Source organism: Antechinus flavipes, chromosome 3 (assembly GCF_016432865.1).
Source record: "Antechinus flavipes isolate AdamAnt ecotype Samford, QLD, Australia chromosome 3, AdamAnt_v2, whole genome shotgun sequence".
NCBI classification, from domain to species: Eukaryota; Metazoa; Chordata; class Mammalia; order Dasyuromorphia; family Dasyuridae; genus Antechinus; species Antechinus flavipes.
In genome coordinates this window covers 310740697-310749462 of record NC_067400.1, presented here as the reverse complement: position 1 = coordinate 310749462, position 8766 = coordinate 310740697, and the positions used below count along the sequence as shown (strand labels likewise).

Genomic DNA, 8766 nt, shown 5'->3' with positions numbered 1-8766 from the left:
CTGTAAAAGAATGAAGTTGCACTAGATGATTGACATGCTTGATTCAATGCCCATCCATATCGTAAATCCCTGCCTAAATTTTAAGTTCCTTGAGGGGGCAGTTTGTGTCTTACTCTGTTTTCTGCTCAACATCAAGCACAGTATTTTGTACATGATAAATACTTCATAAATATTTATGCAGTTGAATGGAATTAGGAAGTCTTGTCTAGAGTTCATTAGTTGAATCACAAATTGAGAATAGGTGACCCTTCTGGTCAATGGTCCTTGAGAAGTGACAGCAGAGTTAAGCACCACACTGTTGGTAGTTGGAATATTTGATCAAAAGCTGTGGTTAATTCAATGAAATCATGCACTGAATTTTAGAAGAAATATGACTGTAGTTTTCACTGGGCATCTGTGAAAATTACTTTAAATTTTTTTTTTCTATTGTCAGGAAGAGAACAGTTAAACCTTTAAGAAAATTCAAAATAAATCTATTGCCAGAGCACTTGGTGCTTTGATGAAAGTATCATGAGAAGGCTCGGTCTGTTTAGTATGTATAAATCATGATTTATTTATGTATCAGATTTATATCACATTTTCAAATGGGAGTTCTTCAGGAAAACATTCCCGTTCTGCAGGTGATGCTCATGAATCTGTATGGAACTATTTTTCTTTCCCCCTCCTCTTCCTTCTGTGGCTTTTTGGATCTATGTGCTGCTGCTATGTGCTATGTAGCTATGTGATGCTACCTTTTAAATGAGTCACTATATATCCAGTTCTTGATTAAGGGACCCATACATAATATTTCTGTGAAAGCAGTGGGCTAATCTCAATATCTTGTATAATTTCAAATTTAAATAATTTTTTCTCTATATTCCAATTATCAATTTTCCTCCTTCTTCCTTTCCTCCTTTTTTTCTCTCTTTTCTTCCTTTTCTATTTTTTTCCTTTTTCCTTTCTTCTCTTCCTTTTTCTCCTTTTCCTTTTTCTGCTTCTCTTCCTCCTCTTCCTGCTCCTATTTCTATATCTTTCTGTGTCTCTTTCTGTATCGGTCTTTCTATCTGTCTCCTTCCTCCCTCCCTTAGGCTGCTACCCTCTCCTCCTCTTCCTTTTTCTTCCTTTTTCTTCTCTTCTCTCTCTCTCTCTCTCTCTCTCTCTCTCTCTCTCTCTCTCTCTCTCTCTGTCTGTCTCTCTCTCTCTCTCTCTCTTTCCATGTTGCTCTTTCTCATGCTATTGCTATGAACTATTGAGCAGCTACCTCATTCTGTTCCTAAAATGGCAGCATTTCATCTGGGGACTAAAGAATAAAGTGCCAGAAAGGGGTAATGGTAATGATGGGAGAATAGTAAAATGATACTTAAAATGTTTTGGATGGAATTAAAAACCTTTGGCTAGAATTTCATGTTAAATTTTTTAGATAGCAGAGGCTTTGGTTGTATATTGTGGCAGGACAATATACAATACAAAGATTCCATTTCATAGCCAGAAAGACCTGGATTTAAGCCCTAACTTTAATAGATATCAAGCATCAAATATTTGTTAAGCATTTATTATGTTCTGGATACTATATTGGGATATAAGAAAGTATGAAATAATTCTTATGCACAAAAGACTTACATTCTAATGGAGGGCTTTTCTACCCTGAATGGAATTACACATCCAGATCCTTTCTCTAAATTGAAACTTTTCTTGTAGCACAGAATTTGGGGGAGAGGGGAGGAGTGGCAGTAAAACAGAACAAAAACAGGGAATATGTATGATAGCATATACAGAATTCCAAAATTGTTATCCTTCATTTCTCTATGAGAGGAGAGAAATGTGTATTTCATCGTCTGTTCTCATGATAGAAAAAAACTGGTGATTATGAATCAGTTTTGAAGATCTTCTGAGTTATCTTCATTTTTATGTTTTTTGTCCTTGTGTGCTTCTGGTTCTGTTTAATTCACTGTGCATCAGTTCATACAGATTCTCATGCTTCTTTGACTTACTTTTTTTTTTTTTTCTTATAGTTCAATTGCTATTGATCACATTCACATATCTGGTTACCTTAAAAAAAAGTGCACTTTTTCAGTTTTAATGCTGACCTAATATCAGATTCATTAATAAACCTCTTCCAAACCACCTTTCTTATTCACTCCCTGAAATTTATCCATGTATCCTGTTTTAAAAGCTGGTTTCCCCAAGAAGGTGGGAGAGAGGGATTAAAGGATTATAAGAAATGTGTATAGATTGCTTGTCTGACTGAGATATTGATAACAAGATCTTGCTGTTCCTTATTACTAATAAAAAGATCATTTTGGGGTCCTCTTTCTCTCAGAAGATTATTGGGATCACTATCCCATATGTGAGAGCCAGGGAATCTGGAGGTGTGTTATCAGTAAGCAACATCAGTGGCAGTATCTTCTTCAAGAAGAGGTCCCCTGGAGAGCTTTTTTCAAGCTACCTGGTTCGCTGGTTCTGTTGATGATATTTTTATTTGAATTGTGCCTGAGAGTCAATTGGCAGACAGGTATTGAGTTAACATTGTTTTATAACCTTTCATAACTTCTCTAAAAGTCCAGTGCCTCAAGTACATCAGATTATTCGACTCTAGTCCTTCCCTGTGATATCTATCTCCCCATATACACATAGTTTTCTTATATTTTTTTTCCTTCTTCCTTCCTTTTCCTTTCTAGTCTCTATGAAATACCTACTCTCTTTCCTTTATTGGAAATTATTTTATCATCCTTTCCTTTATCCCTCACTAAGTTTCCCAGGTATCTTCTTTTGATTTTTCCCATATTCTCTTCTCCACAGGTCTCATACCTATGACTCACCTTAGTTATTTTCTCCACTACTACTTACCTTATAGTGGCTTCATAGTTTCCCCTTCCCCTCTACTCAAGTTTGGACATTTTCTTTAAAAAAAAAAAAAAAAAAAGACATTATTTAATTCCTGTGTCTCATCCATGGGTAGGTTCTTTCTTCTTCTGGTTCTTTAATTCTAACATCTTTTCTATGAGAAAAAAAAGTGAAAGAAATTTTCCCATAGACTACTTATCAAATCCTCAGCTGCCTGATAAGAAGTCTGAATTTGCCTTTACCTGGAAATCTCACCAGCCTGGACTTCTGAATTCTTATGTATAGGTTATTCTAAAAGTAAATCTGAAACTACACCCACAATATTCATTTCAGCAGATTGCTAAAAGTGATCTGAGCTCTTATTACTTTTTTTCCCAGCATGAACAATTTCTTGAGACTTCTAGAGTGGTAGAATTATAGAATGTCAGAGTATGTATGAAAGGATCTTAGTGAATATCTAGTAAAATCACCTGCTTTCATAGTTGAGAAAACTGGGGCTAAAAATGAGGCACTGGTTTGCTCAAAGTCACACTATTCAAGAGTGACATAAAAAATACAAGCAGTCTCCGGGATAGGATTTGATCCCACAGCTTTGGACTATAACCTGTTCCTTTCCCACTGTATCAATTTTAGAGTCTCTTGAGTAGTATAATTCAGGTAATCCACTTTATTAGGAAAGTTCTATATTAAGAATACCCACCTTGTGGCAATTAATGCTTAAATTAATAAAGCTTAACACTTAGCCATTTGAATTGCAATGAATTTACATTCAGAGTGAAATTATTTCTTTACCATGCTCTAGAAAGCTCTTTGTTTTAAAAGCTTAAATCAACCTTGTAACTTACACATGAGAAGTACCTCCATCCATCTCTTTCAGCTTCCCTCACTCTGATTGGATGGCTCCTACTAGACCCTCTATTTAAGGAAAGCACTGAATCCTACAATGTTTTCTTCCACTTTTAAGTTTAATCTATGTTATTAACATTCTCTTCAGCATTTTCTCGAGTCAACCATTGACAAAATGATAAATCAGATGCTACCAATTTCTGAAGTAAAAATGTTCTTTTGATACAACTGGCTTCAGCCCTACAGTTTCCCTCATTAGAATGTAAATTCCTTGAAAGCAAGGACTTTTTTATTTTGTTTGTATTTGCATTTCTGGTGCTTAGCACAGTGCCTGACATAGACAATGTATTTACCTAAATGCTTGCTGATTCACTGACTGGACCTTGGTCAAATCACTTAACCTTCCTGGTCTTCAAATGTCTTTTCTGCAAAATGAGTTCATTAGATAAAATGGTCATTAAAACTCCTTCTTGTTCTAGATTTATGTTCCTATAATCCAGTTCATAGTCTGCCTATATTGTTCTACATATTCTACATGAAGATTTTCCTTTTTCCCAAGTTCCCTCTTGAGGCTCCTCCCCAGAATACTTTGAATACATTTGTATATATTTATTTATGCATGTTTTCTATCTTCCTTGAAAACTTGTGTTTGTTCATTTTCTTCTTCTTTTTTTTTAATTTTGTGTTCCCAATGCTTGCAAACTAGTAGGTTCTCAATAAATGCCTGCCAATTGACCGATATAAGGTTTTTTTATTCTACATTGAAGGGAGACTATTGCTACATAAGAGTAAATATATGAAAAAATGTTTTATAAACTACAGCAATGCAAAAAAGAAGGCATAATTACTATAATTAAAGTATATCTAAACCTGTTTAGAAAATGTATTAGAACAGTGTTCTCTAAAAGCATGTTGGTGTAGAACCAGAACTGAATTTAGAGTTGAGAGCTATATTTGGGAGTCAGCGCTCTGCCCCTTTCTTTTGTTATTTATTGTTCAGTCATGTTCAGTTCTCCTTAGGGGCTTTCTTGGCAGAGTGATTTGGCATTTCCTTCTTCAGCTCATTTTACAGATGAGAAAACCAAGACATGTAGGGTTGAGTGACTTGTTCTAGGTCATACAGCTAGGAAGTGTCTGAGTCTGTATTTGAACTCAGTAATCAGTCTTGCTGATACCAAGCCTGATACTGTATTCACTGAACCACTAGAAGTTCTTAGGGGGCACTTAATAAATGTTTATTGAATTAGATTGGATTATTGTTTATTGGATTACCTAACTCTGTGACTTGTGGGGAAGTCACTTCACCTTTCTTATCTGTAATATGAAGTTGGAAGAAATTACTCCTTCTAGCAATTCTGCCCCAGCATTCTTTGAATCTCTGATTCTAAAATTTTAAAACAACTTGTAGGCTATTTTTACATAGGTGGGAACACATTTTAGATACAGAATTTCAAGACCAGTACTGAAAAAAAAAATAAAAATCAGACACATTTCTTGTTACTAACAGCCTCTAAGGCATTCTAGCTGATTGCCTCATTCTACCCTCACCATAACTCCTCCATAATGAACTTCCAGTCATTTTGGGAGCCCTTGCCAGTTCCAGCCTAATCTTATCCATTTATTAAAGTGCATTGACTCACCCTCAGCCAGCAGCAGGTACACAGAGGGGCTGGGAGGCAGGTTTGCTCATTTTGCAATCCTCTGATAGCTCTAGTAACTTCCATTGTGCATTGATAACAGCTTCATTTGTCACAAGCCCACTGAAAGGAATTCACTGCTTGTTCTTGGAGGGGGTGGGATGAAAGCCAAGGATTTCCAATACTCTTTGTGAATGTGAAGATAGAATACAATCTGGATAGCATTGAATCAGTAGATAGGAAACTCCAAAGTATAAAATCCTGAAGGGACCTATACTGATTTCACTAAGGGGAAAGTAGCTTTTCTTTGAATACCCTCAGGATATCTCTGACTTTCACTCCTTTGTAATTCACCAGCTAAAGGGCAAGGTGTTTGGCCAGTTATAATCTGGGGTGTGGAGATTGGTGGGAAGCTCTCTAGGCAATCAATCACCATTTCTTAAACTCTTATAAAGTACCTGTCCAGGAGCTAAGCTTTGGAGTTGGGAAATGTAGGCAAAAGTACTTTTGGCCACTAGGAATTCGTAATAGTGAAAGAAAAGATATGCTAACAACTATAAAATGCATTCCATATAGATGAGAGATAATCTCTAAGGAAAGGCAATCACAGGGCTTAGGGATGGAGAAATAGGTGGGGAAGGGGAAAAGAGGGAAATTTTTTTCCCAGGAAAGCAAGATTTGAACTGGGGGAGTCTGAGATTGTGGATATGGTGGTGAGCATTCCAAACATGGGAGATAGCTCTTGTAAAAGCATGAAGTAAGAGCTCAAAGACACTGGGGTGGGGTGGGAGTCACAGGGGGAAAGAGGAGAGGGAGGAGAGAGGGAGAGAGCCAGATACACATAGGCAGACTGCAGAGGGAACAAATTTGATGGGAATTGAGTTAATCTTGAAAGAAAACAAGAAACGTGGTCTATATCACCCATAAGAGAAAACTATCCATTTGAAATATTTGACGTGGACACTCCCATTCCCACCTCTCATCCCCCCAAAAACCACTTTGTAGTTTTGTGAAGAGTTAAACACCTTCTTGGGCATTGTGAGCCAAGAACATTAACCCTGAAGAGTGTTTCAAAGATGTTTCTGGTCCAGGAGGATGGGACTCTCAAGGTCAGTCAAATGAACAAGCTTTTCCTGCCCCTCTCCCAGTGACGGGTGCGCTGAGTTATCACATGTACATTTCAGACAGGCCTGATTTTCCCCTGGAGGCTTCCTGTTTGGGGAACTCTAGGGTCCTAGAAATTATATGTGTAATTCTATTTCACAATGAGAATATATATGTGATGATACATATATGAGGATGTGTGTGTGTGTGTGTGTGTGTGTGTGTGTGTCAGAGAGACAGAGACAGACACAGAGACATAAACAGACGTGATGAAGTCTTGGGGCATCCAGGTGGGTCTTAGCAGAGAAACCCTGAAGCACTGATAGGATTATTATATTCTTTGAGCCAAGAAGGGAGAAAAAAGGATTGGATCAACTCAGCCTTAAATGGCCTTTTGATTACAGAAAGTCCCACCCCAAGGTAGAGATTTCTAGAAACTCCCATCTTTACAGTATTCAGTCAGAACGTCAAGTTATGTTGTCAAATCCTGGAATTATATTACCCCTATTAAAAAATCTGCTTATCCTATAAATTGTTGCTGACTCTTTTAGGGCGTTAAATCCCTTTTAAGGGTTAGCTTGCTAGTCAATGGCTTAATCTTCTTTCCCTCTCCTCCCTCTCCACCCTTCCCTATCTCTGCTAAACTAGCTAAATTTCTCTAATGAATTTAGCTGGCATGTCAATGTAGTAATGCTACCTTATGGTGTCTTCCCTTTTAATGACACCTTCCTCCTGGTACAGCTAGGGAACTTGCCTTACCTCTTATTAATTGCAAAAAATTCATATCCTTGTTAAAAATTCCATAGATTAAACTGATTCTTAGCAGCATAGTGCCCCTTGATTTGGAAATCTACGCTTATAAATTATTTTGGGACAATTTGCAATATTGGTCCGTGATGCCAATGTACTTTTGGATTATCACCTCATACGTCATTATTTGGTAGCTAACTCCATCATTCTTGTGACCTGGTATAGGAATAGTCTGACAGCACTCCCCATAACCTTAACATTTTAGTGGCCCTATACAGGGCACCTTAGCAGAGACAGAGATATGTAAAAACTTTTTGGCATTAAGAGAATATATATATATTTAATGACTGAAGTATTGTTTGGTGTTTAGATGCTGTGGGAACATGGTGGGGTAGGGAGAGGTGTGTGGGAGAAGGGACTTCTTACAGTAGTTTATCTGTCTTACAATACAGTGAATTGCCAAGAAAAGGATGTCACAGATAAATACACTCTATTTCCTGAATCAAATAAGGAATAATTTATGTGTTCTCAAAGTCAAGAATCAGCAATCTTATATAAACGTGATGTTTGAAGAAAGACCAAACAAATAAATCTGGAGCAGTTATCAACTGAAAATTGATCAGAGATGAAAATAAAGTACCTTTGAAAGGAATGCTAACAATTACATAATTGTTATTATACATATAATTATATATATTATATATATGTACATATATGATTTTTTTCTTAAGTTGCTGCAGCCTCTTGATACTTCAGATGGCCTTATAACTTTTGGGCAAATCATGTGATTTGCCTGTACACCTAAAATACATCAACTATAAATCAACTTTATAGTAGTGATTTTTTTTTTTCCCTAGATTTTCTCAGGCATAGTATATAATCCAACCAGTACCTGGGATCAGATCTTGCCTCTGAAACATACTGGTTATATGGCCTAATTTTCTCTGGTTCTGTTTCTTTTTCTGTGGAGTTGGATTTTAGGGTGTCTGAAGTACCTTTCAACTCTAATTGTTGATCTTTTACAGCCAGATTCTAGTCTGACATACTAGTTAAGAGACCCTTAGGAAATGATTTAATTCTCAACAATGGGATTCTAAATTGGGTGAATTTAGCAGACCTGTGTCCCAGTTTTGGATTGGGGAGCCTAAAAACATTTGTTTACAATGAGGCATCAGAGCAGGAGAGAAATTTACAGTCATCCACCAGGGTACCATGGGGTTGTATCGGTGGATTGAATAGCCATCCAATTAATAATCACAAATACTTTTGAGGTTGAACAAATATACCTGTATTTTTACTGTCTTTGAAAAGTACAATCAAAACAAGAGGTTGTGGTAAAACTATTTTCTCTTTATTTTTCTCTCTTCTTTTTTAGGTAAGTGAAAAGAGATCTTCTGAAGTATTTGTCTGGTGGAAACTGTACAGGTGGCCGAACTCTCTTAGAAGAGGAGGGAAGGCAGGGCTCCTTGAAATGGTAATATGGCTGTTGTTCACTGTACATAAAGGCAGTTCTCACATGCTGGGCCAGACGGCGGTTTGTTTTTATGTGATTTCATTCCTTTGTCTCCTGATCATTTTGCATGGTTTGAATTTCTAGGACTGGGGA

General features: G+C 36.8%; 1 long non-coding RNA gene across 2 annotated transcripts in view; it reads right to left on the bottom strand.

Annotated features, from left to right (window-relative positions):
* Window positions 1-1515: 1515 nt before the first annotated feature.
* LOC127554091 (uncharacterized) overlaps window positions 1516-8766 on the bottom strand; it is a 113396-nt gene continuing 106145 nt past the window's right edge. For both annotated transcript variants that reach the window (XR_007951890.1, XR_007951891.1), the window contains exon 4: window positions 1516-2879. This is a non-coding gene — a long non-coding RNA (uncharacterized LOC127554091). The remainder of the gene's footprint in view (window positions 2880-8766) is intronic.